The sequence below is a fragment of the Cynocephalus volans genome, chromosome 5 (assembly GCF_027409185.1).
Source record: "Cynocephalus volans isolate mCynVol1 chromosome 5, mCynVol1.pri, whole genome shotgun sequence".
Lineage (NCBI taxonomy): Eukaryota > Metazoa > Chordata > Mammalia > Dermoptera > Cynocephalidae > Cynocephalus > Cynocephalus volans.
In genome coordinates, this window is record NC_084464.1 from 8670826 (window position 1) to 8683229 (window position 12404).

A 12404-nucleotide genomic window follows, 5' to 3' on the forward strand; every position below is an offset into this window, starting at 1 on the left:
AAGTATACCACAGTCTCTCTTGCATATACAACCTTCCTCAAAGCGAGTGTCAGACAAGTAGGAAAAGAAGATCGATTCATCCCATCTCAAGCCTGGTCTCATTTGCACGGTGCAGGCTGCCTCATTGTCTGCTGGGGGCTGAGACTGGTCCTACTGATGCTCTGTTTTGAGAAATTCCAGCAGCTCTGCATTTAGACTTTTTAACCATCCTATTTTGGCATAGGATTCTCGACAAAATTATTTATTAAGACCTGCTAAAACTGTTTCTCTCAAGAGTCCCACAGGAGAAAAAGCCCACCAGGCGAGTGGGGCAATACAATTGATGTCATCATTTAACATTTTACATCAGAGGAAAAGCCAGATGCAAGAGCCTTACCTTGCAGCAAGACCTGGCTGCTCCCTTTAAGTCCTTAGTTACTTCTGTGGGTACCAGGCTTAGCTCTGTTGTCCTTTTTACAGACATTTAGGTCTGCAATGAAGGGTTGGCTTGGAGCTCTACAGCACTCACGAGAATGAGGGAAGATAAAAGAGAAATTGACAACGAGGTATAATGAAAAGGTTTGCCTTTGGAACCACAACACAATTTGATGTTTTCCTCAAACATTTTGTCAGATTAACTAGGAGTTAGATGGACACCATATTACACATGCTCTGGCTGATTAAATTCACAGAGGTGAGTGGCTTTTGAAGTGTGGCCCCATAAAATACGACTCACTATATTAGCTACTGATCTCCCAACAATTAAAATGTCACTTGTTTCAGAAATGACCAGATCAAACATGTGATAAGACTTTTTCCCACTTCATTTTCTATCACCTCCCCCGCTTCAATCTTACAAATTGGTAGAGAAACTTTGAGAAAAAAATCATTTAAATAGATGGATAGCTGATAGGACATAAACGTTCTTATTTTTTACAATGACCAGAGATCAAGATCTATTTCTACCCTCAAAATGCTCCCCAGACTCTTTTCTTCCTTTTAACTTGCTGACTTCATTGGAGGTTCCTTTTTATTGTTGACTCTTTTTTTTTTCCCAACTTCTCAAATCTTGACAGCATTCGCCTGCTTTTCCATATTCATTTGAGTTAAGAAGAATCTTGAATCTCACTTGTCCTGACTTAATTCCATCAGCCAGGTCATCTGTGACAATGAGTGTATCCCCTCCAGAGGAAGTGCCTTTTGGGGTCTCACTGCTGATTTAGTTTCCTGTGATACAAATGATGTCTCTTAATTTGGTTAGAGCTTATGTTGACACAAGTGTTCATTAGGACACCCATTTGCTGGCAATTCAATTTTAAATTAAATACACTTTGTTTTAAATTTTATTACTTTTAAACTACTGTATCTATTGTCTTTAATGACCCTATTATACAGTTATGAAGGTAAACAGATTTCTTTAGTAAATATCAAACATTTTATGTTAACCACAGTGGCAGAAACCAGACCGGTCAGTCGTATTCCATGCTACCTTCCACACCATCATGGATTTTTATCTCTAGTTTTGTTCATTAGCTACATGTGACACCGGTCATAGGTTTCACGGATGTTTGCTCACACATCCCTGATGACATCCTTAGGAAGGAGATGCTAGAATGATCATGACTGTGCCGAAGGGGAGACTGGGGAGGTCCTGAGAATCACAGTGGCTTGTCCAGGGTCACATAAGTGATAAGAAGGAGGTGCTGGGGCTGAGCCTACATGAATCTCCTCCAAGCTGTGAAGCTGGCTGCACCCAGGCCTTGCACAGGGGTGCGGTCAGGCAGTGTTGGTGGAAGTGTGGGCAACAGAGAGAGTTCATGGGGAAGGAGGGTCAGCAGTCAGGTACCCAGAGGGGCACTTGCAGTCTTGTACACAGAGGAGGGGTTCAGGAAATGAGGTACCAGGAAGTGACCTCACTTCCTTGAGAACAGACCCCAACAGAACTCGGAACTCGGTAACCTGGCACCCACATTCTATACACAGCCCCTTCCCCAGCTCACTTGGCCACAGGCAGAGTGAGATGTCGTGCTGTATCCCGAGGTCCCGGGGCAGTAGCCCCAGGCAGCCCTGTGCTGAGAGGCTTGTCCGCTGCTTCCGGCGCTGGGTCAGCCCTCGCCCTGGACTCCGGTGGCCGTTTGGCAGGAGGTCCCCAAAGGTAATGTCAGGTGTCCCAGGGGAGGGCGGACCAGGCCAGGCCAGCACTGTGAGCCTCCCTGGGTGACCGCACACCTTCCTCCTGCGTGTGGGGGGAATGGGGACATGGGACAACCTCCCTGGGCAGAGGCAGAGGGTGGGGTGTTTATAAACAAGCTGGTCCTGGTGCGTTCACACCTCAGGTCATGGCTAGAGGGTGAAAGGGGACTGCCGGGGTGGCAACCACCACCCTGTACATTAACCCTGGACCCTCAGGCTCACTTCTCATGTCCTCCCTGGGGTTAAGACTGGCCTCCAGCCCCTTCCGTCCTGGGTGTTCACGGTGCTGTCACTGTGCATCTCTTCCCTGTCCTATCCTAGAGTGAAGAGAAGTCTTCCCTAAGCCCAGATGCCACCCACAGGTTGTGGCCTGTCCCGGCAGGCACCCTGCAAAAGTGGGTGGAATACCTGGTGCCCGCTGTCATGCGTGGCAATGACTCCTATGTGCACACGTTTCTGCTAAACTACAGAAACTTCGCCAGTCCCCAGCAGGCACTGGATCTGCTTTTCCTCAGGTGAGCACTCTGTCCCTCGATCACACAGTGTCACTCAGCCGCCTCCCAGCTGTGAGTCTTGGGACTGTCACCACACCCCTCTGAGCCTCAGCTTCCACCTGTGTTCGGTGGGTGGTAACAGGAACAAGCTCCAGTGGGTCCCCCATGGAAAGTGCTGCTCCTGAGTCCAGCCCTGTGGAAAGTTCTGCTGGAGGGGCCACGGTCATCCTCATTCAGGATTCCTGCCCCCCCACGAGGAAGTCTCTGTCACACCCTCACTGACCTCGTTGACTTGGGCTTCACTCTTTTCACATTTGAGATTCTATCTGTAGGCTTCTGGGTGTATTCAAAGCAGGGAGACTGGAGGCTGGCAGAGGGGCTTCAGGTGCACCCAGATATCTTGGGAGGAGTCGGTTGGGGTTCATTCCTTCAACAAACATATTTGAAGTCACACTATGCGCAGTGACTTTCTGGGCACTGACTATATTCCAATGAACCGAGGAGATTACATTTCCTGCCCTCCTGGGTTTCCATTCTAGTCAGAGGTCAGTCAACCACAACATAAGTGAGGAGCAGGTAGTGCCACCATATGGTAGATGTGACACCGCCCTGGTCTCCTCTAGGTACAGAAGCAGCCTTTTGGATTATCATGGGGATGGCGGACCCCTGGAGCAGCTAAAAGCGTAAGTAGGGTTTGGGTCCAGATGGAGGGGCTCCCATCTCCACAGAACTGTGTGTGGTGTATGGGAGCCTGTAGATGGGGGAGCTGGCAGATCTCTGGCTCCCACACATCTTATGATTCCGGCTACAGGGCTGAGGGCTCAGGATTTCCCTGCAGGGAAATTGAAGTCTCCCCCCATGGAGGCTTTTCCCAGCCCCTCCTTGGTTGCCAGGCCCATCTCTGCCAGGGCTCTCATACTGGACATTGGAGGGGCTGGTCTATGGACAGGCAGGGGCAGAGGGTACAAGACTGCAGCTCACTCAGGGGAGCCCTGGGAGGGCAGCATAGAGGGATAGGCCAGGCCTCTGATGCTGCTGCCCACCTGTCTTCTCCCAGCGCCATGTCCTCCATCCTAAAGATCTGGCTGGAATTCTATTCCATTGACTTCCACGAGCCTCCTGAATTTCCTTCTTTGAAGTTTCTGTTGGCATATGTACACATCAATCTGCCAGGCTCAGAGGTGGAGCGCAAGGCTGATCTTCTTCTGGCCCAGCTGGAGAAGCTGGAGCACCTGGAGCCCAGTGAGGCAGAGACTGAGGGTGAGGACGAAGAGGGTGGGTGCCTGTGAGGGTTTGGGGAGGGGGCTGGGCTGGGCCACACAGAGCAGAGTTTCCAGAAGCAGGCTGGGGACAGGGGCACTGAGTACTCAGAACAGTCATGCAGTGTTCTGCAGTGTCGGGAGACTTCCTGAGGCTGGGTCTCTGGACTTGGGCTTCTCAGAAAGACAGTGTCATTGGAAGAGACATAGAAACTCATGTTGATATTTTCAATTGTTGTCCCTCCAGTTCCAGCTTCTGCCCAGGCTGAACAACTGTCCCAAGGGCTAAAGACATCTTCAGCTCCAGCTCCAGCTCCACCTCCACTTCCAGAGCCAGAGCCTGAGCAAGATCCAGAGCCCAAGCCAGAGAAAGAGCAAGAGCTAGATCCAGATACAGAGCAAGAGCCAGAGTCTAACTCAGAGCAAGAGCCAGAGCCCAAGCCAGAGAAAGAGCAGGAGAAAGATCCAGAGGCCAATCCAGGGCTAGATCTGGAGCACGAGCAAGATCCTGAGCTAGAGCCAGAGCCCAAGCCAGAGCCAGAGCATGAGCATGATCCCGAGCCGGAGCGAGAGCCAGAGGAAGAGCAAGAGCTAAAGCAAGAGCAGGAGCAAGATCCGGAGCCTGAGCAAGAGCAAGAGCTAGACAGAGCCAGAGCAAGAGCCATGGCCAGGGACAGGGCCAGGGCCAAGGGAAGAGCCAGAACCAGAGCCAGAGGAAGAGCCAGAGCAAGCTCACCTAACCACTGCTGAAACATCAAAAGTAGAAGAAACACCAGCATCCAGGCGAGCCCTGGCTCCAGAGCTCCCACAAACACCCTCACCAGTCCCCACTCCAGAGCTGTCCTTCCCCTTCCCTGCCACTGTGCTTGTCCTCATTTTTGTCTTTGTCCTGCCTCTCCTCAAATTTTATCATCTTTTCTCTTCACTTATATCCCTTGTATAAAATAAAGTATTTTAATATTTTCAAAATTACAATACCGTGGCATGAAGTACATTTCTCATGTGGTGCAACCCTCACCTCTGTCTAGTGACAGGACAGCTTCATCAACTCTGTAGCCATTAAGCTGTCACTCCCCATCCTGCCTCTCCTAGTCCCTGACAACCACTCCATTTTCTGTGTGTGTGAATTTACCTATAGTGGATTGTTCCTATCAGTACAGTTATATGTTATGTGGCCTTTTGTGTCTGGCCACATAATATGAGAAGGAACTGATTAATTTTTATTTTATGTTTTTAGTAAGAGGAAAATTACAGAAAAATCAAAGACTATACATAGAAACACAGAGCCGTGATAGTTATTATTGTCATAATCTTGAAATAGGAACTACTTTTGAATGACTGGAGAGCCAGACACCACAGAGGAAAAGACTGACTTTTCCTGGTCAAAACAAAACAAGAATAATGTCAAAAGCTTTAAAGACAAACCCCAGATTGGAAAATTCTTCATGGGCAGAGAAATGGTAATATGCATCCTAGTGGTACAAAGAGTTTTCATTTATCCATGTTTTTAAGGGGACAAAGGATATATTCCTGCAGTTCCAAAGGGAAGCAATTCATATGGCCAGTAAATGTCAGACATCCCCGACATCCCTTATGATGACACACAACAATTTACACATTATTGAGATGTCATTGCCCCATCAGATGGGCAGGTCTGTATGTCTGGTGATGACCAGCTCTGGTGAGAATGTGGGAGAAGAGGTCCCAGCGGATGTCCTGGGAGACATGTTCGTAGATACCCCATCTCAGGAACCACTCAGCAACTTCTATCAAAGTGAACACACGTGTCCATCTGCCAAGTAGTGGTAATCTGGGGAGGTTATTCCACAACCACAACGGCCCAGGTTTTCAAGATTTCTGTTGAAGTGTTTTCATCACAGCACTGGTGGAGGTAGCAAGTGGCTGGCCACGTCTCTAACATCTTCTAGAGGGGCTGGGTGTTAAATTGAGCAGCTGCTGAGCTGCACACAGAAATTGTCATGTAAACATGTCATGAAGGCCAGTCTGTATTGAGGGTCTCAGGTTGAAAAACATCTATGTGATGTCAACATGCATACACACCTGCATGTAAATGACTGTTTAGGTGAGAGAGTGAGACAGACAGACACAGGACAGAGGAAGTCAAATGGGAGAGACAGCCTGGGAGACGTGACCAAGCCATGAATGAGGACCAGCTCTGCTGGGTGGGACTTTCAAAACCTTTTATTCTCCTTTACGTGATATGTGAATATTTTTAATATGCACATTATTTTATGTTTATATAAACATTAACAGCACATTAAATACTATCCACTAAACACTCACCTACTAAGTAAAGTACATTACCCGGTTTCAATTTTTGTAGGCACTTATTACAAAGACAAAAGATAATTATTATACATAAATCAGTAGTTCAATATGAATGAAGAATAACATTAAAAACACAGTCCTTCCACCCAGAAGCCCAGTGGGTGTCCACTGTGGTGTTCCTCTTTCCTGTTCTTTCCCTGTGTGCAGGCATGTGTGTGTGTGTGCAGGTGCGTGTGTGCAGATGTGTGTGGGTAGGTGTGTGTACGTGCAGGTGTGTGTGCAGGTGTGTGTGTGTGTGCAGGGTTGTGTGTTTGTAGGTGTGTATGTGCAGTCGTGTGTATGTAGGTGTGTGTTTGCACATAGGTGTGGGTGTGCAGAGATGTGTGTGCATGTGTGTATGTGTGTGTGTGCACTTGTCTGGGGAGAGGGTGCTGTAGGCCTGCAGAGGACCTGCTGCCCCAGTGTCAGGTGAACTCAGGCATGCCGAGGGGACATGCATGTGCCATCAGCAGTTTCACCACCCTGGTGTCCTGTATCCAAGGCCAGGACCCTTTGCACCTCTTGACAGGCCAACTTCTTCAGTCAAAGCACCACCTCCTCTGCACAGTCTTGGTAGCTCCCAGCCTGCTCTGCACCGTGTGATCACACTCAGACCAGCCTGGGAGGAGGTGGCCATCAATGAGTATTCCCAGCATTATAAACAAGGAGCCCTAAGATCACACTGAGGAAGAGACTTCTCAACAGTGACAGGGCTGCATTGACACAGCATGGTTCCAGTCCAGCTGCTGCCGCCTCCAGGTGTGGCTACTCCATGCCACCACCTGCACTGAAGTAAAAAAAGTGGGAAACTCTCCCAGTAGATTACAGTGGGTGTTTTATGAACCTGAGTATCCAATGATCTTACTAGCAAGTGGGTACTCTGGAAAGGAAAGGACAATGTTTTGTAAAACTAAATGAGCTCCAGTTTGGGTTTTTTTTTTTTTTAACCTTTATACTTATATTGTTGTTAGTTGTTTATTTCTGCAGAGAGAATTTGATAAACTTTTTGAGACACCATAAAAAGAGATGCCTTATAAACTCAATTTAAATGAACACAGCCATGCTAAAGAGGAATGGGGGTCAGACTAGCATAAGTAATTTTGGAAATGAAGCTCTTACAAACATTGTACTCTAATCCCTAGATTTTGTATTCTCAGAGAAATGCACTATCAATTTTTAAAACATCTTATGTGTATTCTATTTATTTATTGAAGCATAATTGATTATACATATTTTGGGGGTATACTGTTGACTATCATTATTTGTGTACAATATGTGATCAAATCAATATCAGCATATGCATTACTACAAATCATAATTATTCTTTGTATCCCTTACCCAGTTTATCCCTAGCCCCCCTCCGCTCCCCGTTTCCCACCTTGAGTAACCACAGATTTGTTCTCTCGCTCTGAAAGTTCAACATATTATTGTGGTGCTTCCTGTGGTCCTTCCTTCCTTCCTTCCTTCCTTCCTTCCTTCCTTCCTTCCTTCCTTCCTTCCTTCCTTCCTTCCTTCCTTCCTTCCTTCCTTCCTTCCTTCCTTCCTTCCTTCCTTCCTTCCTTCCTTCCTTCCTTCCTTCCTTCCTTCCTTCCTTCCTTCCTTCCTTCCTTCCTTCCTTCCTTCCTTCCTTCCTTTTCCTTCTTTCTTAGCACCCACTAATGAGTGAGGACATAAAGTATTTCTCTTTCTGTGCCTGGCTTATTTCACTTAAGATAATTTTCTCCAAGCTCATCCATGTTTGGTACAAAAAGAAGAATTTCATTCTGTTTTTATGGCTGAGTAGCATTCCATTATGTATACACACCACATTTTCCTTACCTAGTCATCCATCAATGGACATTCAGGCTGGTTCCATATCTTGGCTATTGTAAATAGAGCTGCAATGAGCATGGGAGTGCTGCTACCCCTTCAACATGACAATTTCCCTTTGTTTGGGTAATTTGTTTGGGATTTCAGGATCATATGGTACTTCTATCTGTAGTGTTTGAGAAACCTCCATACCGTACTATACTATACTCCAAAGTGGCCAAACTATTTTACAATCCCGCCAACAGTGTAGGAGAGTTCCCCTTTCTCCACAACCTTGCCAGCATTTGTTATTCTCAGTCTTTTTAATACTGGCCAGTCTAACTGGGGTGAGATATCTCAATGTGGTTTTGATTTGCATTTCCCTGATGATTAGTGATGCTGAGCATTTTTTCATGTGTCTGTTGGCCATTTGTAAGTCTTCCTTTGAAAAATATCTGTTCAGCTCTTTTTCACTAAATGAGCTCTAGTTCTGCAGAATTCCCTTAACACAGATAATGAGGAACCATGTCCTTATCCACTTTGCAGAATTGCAACATGAATGGCAGTCCAGGAGCCAAGAACAGCAACAGTGAAACACGGTGTGCTTCAAGTAGTGACCTGAGATGGGGTCAAGTGTCACTGTCAGCACCAGCCAGTGTCACAAACGTCATCCTATGTGGAGCACTAAACAAAGTCTAGAGAAATAATTACATGTTGATGTGGAAATGACTCAGTGAGACATCAAAAAGAAAGGCATAATGCATAGCAGTTGAGGTAGACAAGCAATTCCTCAGCACCTACGGGATACCCCTGGGGAACCACAGAAATATTAAAGGATAATGAATATCTCAGAATGGGACAGAGACCCAGAAGGTACTCTGAGGCTATCAAGCTGGCAACAATTGAGTCTAAATATCAATGTGATATCATGTATATCCTCAAGTTAGAGAAGCCTAAGGATTTCTAGGTAACACCTTTAAAATGTCAACAATAAATATAAAGAAACTTGTTAAGGAAAAGGTGTAACAATAAGCAAAATGAGCATAACCTGGGTATTACATTTCAGTTCTCGGGTCTCTCTTGACATACTGTAAAAGAACAAATGAAAGAAGTAGAGGTGTGGATAGATATTTCATTATGTTTCTGATTAGATATGTTGTTTTATTTCTTAACTCTTTCCTGATGGTATTCAGAATTTCCTTGAACTCATAATGGGAATATTTCATCAACCTTTCAGGTCAAAATTATGATTAGTAAATATAACACTGACTCTGGCAACAAGAATCATTTTCTCAAAGGGGAAGAAACCTATTAATTTGAACATGCTTACTAATAATTAAGTCCTGGAGTAATTTTCACCTATTTTCCTAAAAATATACAATTATCATGTTATTGGGGATTATATTAAAAAGACTGTTGTGTATTTCAAATAGAAAACAATCTGGTTTGGGGACCAGCTGGGATGGATTCTACTTCTAAGTAGACTGCAAAAACAAATAGTTTCACAAGAATAATTATGTGAGATTATAGATGAAAATTACCACGTATTTTAGATTATAGGCTAGAGGGATCTCCTCTCCCTGCACAACAGCTTCTTCACATTCCACTAAAACAGGGACTGCTCTAAATCTCCTAGCTTCCATCCTAAAGTGTCCAATGAACCTAATGTTTGAAAGTGCTTCCCAATGTCCAACTGAATCTCTCATAAGAGAATTTAACTCTTTTCTCTCCTGTTGAAAAGCTGAAAGGAAAATGGATCATCCCCACATGTAATTTAAAACAAACTCAAACACTGTTACTGAAACTCTATTTCCTATTCCTCACAAATTATTTCCTCTATATAAATGCAATGGTTTTCCACCCTTTATGCTCATTAGAATTACCAAAGAATCATCATTTAAAAAAAAGTGACCCCTTCACTCCACCCCATACCATATGAGACATCTGCAATTTTTTCAAAACTCCCCAGGTGGTTCTAATGTGCAGCTTGGGCTGAGAACCACTGCTTCAACTTTTCCATTAAAATAATAATAATAATAATTCTCAAGCTTTTTAAAATCTTTCTGCCTTTTCTCAAGTTTCAAATATTGTTTCAAACTGGTCTCAAAACTAGAACATGATATATAATGCCATATGTAAAACATAAGTACTTTTTATAGATGTTCATAAGCATAAGTAATTCAAAATTCTGTATCTCAAGCTCAATTTTCCCAATGACTTCATCACCCCAGTCCCCTAACTTGTGTCTAAAACTGAATCATATCCATCTCACTCTACTAATGGAAGCCAGGCACCAAAGCTAAACATGTCAGACTCAGGCCTTAACATGCCTTCTTCATCCTCTATATGTAATCAGCTGCCTAATCATGTTAGTTCTTCCTTTGAAATGTAGCTCTCATCCATTCTCTTCCATATTCATGCTGCTCTAAATCCTTATTGCCTAACTAGTTCCTGCCACTCAGCTCCTCAATCCACTGCCACTAAATTGATCTTCTGAAAAAAGTGTTTTTATTACTCCTCCCTCCACAGAAAAATGTTTAGTGATTCTCTACTGCTTACCCTAACAAAACCCAACTCCTCAATCTACATATTTAATGCCTCAAATACTCAAATTTTAACACAATATATAACTCCATATATTAAGACCAGTCAGTGTAGCAAAATTCTGTACTTTCTACCAGATTCCATCCTACTTAAGTGTATATCCCACTACACTCTAACACAAAATTTCTACTCAACCCAGGTATCCTGTCTTTCATGTAAGTTAAGTTTATTCCCAATTCCAAGGATGAATTCATACTCCAACACATGCTATGCCCCTTTCCTCAAATCCTATGTTCTCTTTTCTCCATTTTTCCAAACCCTATGCACTGTTCTGGACCTATGCTATGAGGCCTTCCCAAAATACAGCACCACACAGACCGTCCCATTACCAGGCAATACATATCATCTCAGCCAATTATTTTGAAATATACTATACTGCCTTATACTGCTACTCAACTATTTCATTTGTTTCTCCTTATTTAAATAAAGCTCCAATTCCTGATATATATTTTATTGAATTTATTTTTCATTCTCTCCATTAAATGAACAACATATATAGTGCATATAAAATTCTACCCTATCATAACAATTCCTTCTATGTAAATTTCATGAAATTAATTTGCTTATTTTGAGAAGTAGCCAGGCTACTCTACCATAAGTCTGATCAATTCTGATTTAAAGGTAATATAATGAATCTAGTATTTGTTTATATCAAAGAGAGTCAAGCACTCTGCCCTTATATGTTTTCACTATATATTTTCACTAAAGATAACAAGAAAATCAGCAAGGTAAAGTCATTATCAATTAAGAAAGCACCATACTTCAAGAAAGAGTGGGCAATTAAATAGTTATCATGCAGAATAAATAGTAATTATACAGAAAATGTCCTTGGATATTTGCCACTGATGTGTTTTTAGTTAGCCTCCATAGTGTATAGCACAGTAGTTCTCAATCTGTTTGGTTTCAGGACTGATTCATAGTCTTAAATATCATTGTGGTTGTCAAAGAACTTTTATGTGAGTTCTAGCAAATGATGTTTACTATATCAAAAGTTAAAACTTAGAAATTGGTAGAACACAAACATCTACATGTACACATTTCATTAGTCACCAGAGTGATAACTTCATCACATCCTGAAGCCTCCAGGAAAAGTCCACAATAAACTTGTGAAAAATGAGAGCAAAAAAAGGCTAATAACATCTTGGCATTATTATGAAAATAGTTTTCATCTCACAGAACCCCTGAAAGTACTCCAGGAAACACCCACAGGTCCCCTTTGAGAACCACAGGTATAGCACAAAGAATTTATAAAACAGAGTAAAACAATGTTTAGATGTGGTATAAAAACACCAAGTTTCAAGGATCTGGATCCCCATACCAGCCAGTCACCAAAGGTAAAAAAAAAAAATGTGGCATTAAGCGAAAAAAAAAAAAAAATTATGATTTTCTTTAAAACCTGAGGAAAGAGTCAAGGTATATTATTATTTATTACACAAATATATTCCCTTTTTATAAGTACAAAAGGAGAAAAGGAGATTTCAAGATTAAATGACTTTAGGGTACACAGGTATACCTACACATATAGGTAAAATAAATGAGTGGAATGAGCCTATAGGAGAGAACAGAAAAGGAAATGTAGTAAAATGTAAATCCCATGCCCCTACTCAAGAAGGCAGCCATTATTCAGCTCCAGCCATATGGAATGTGGGCCCAGTGTTGACAGATACTTCTGATTTTTCAAGAGAAACCAGAACTTTAATTTTAAGAATCACCTAATTTTTAAGTTGGGAAAAATAATTAAACATTTCATAAATGTTGT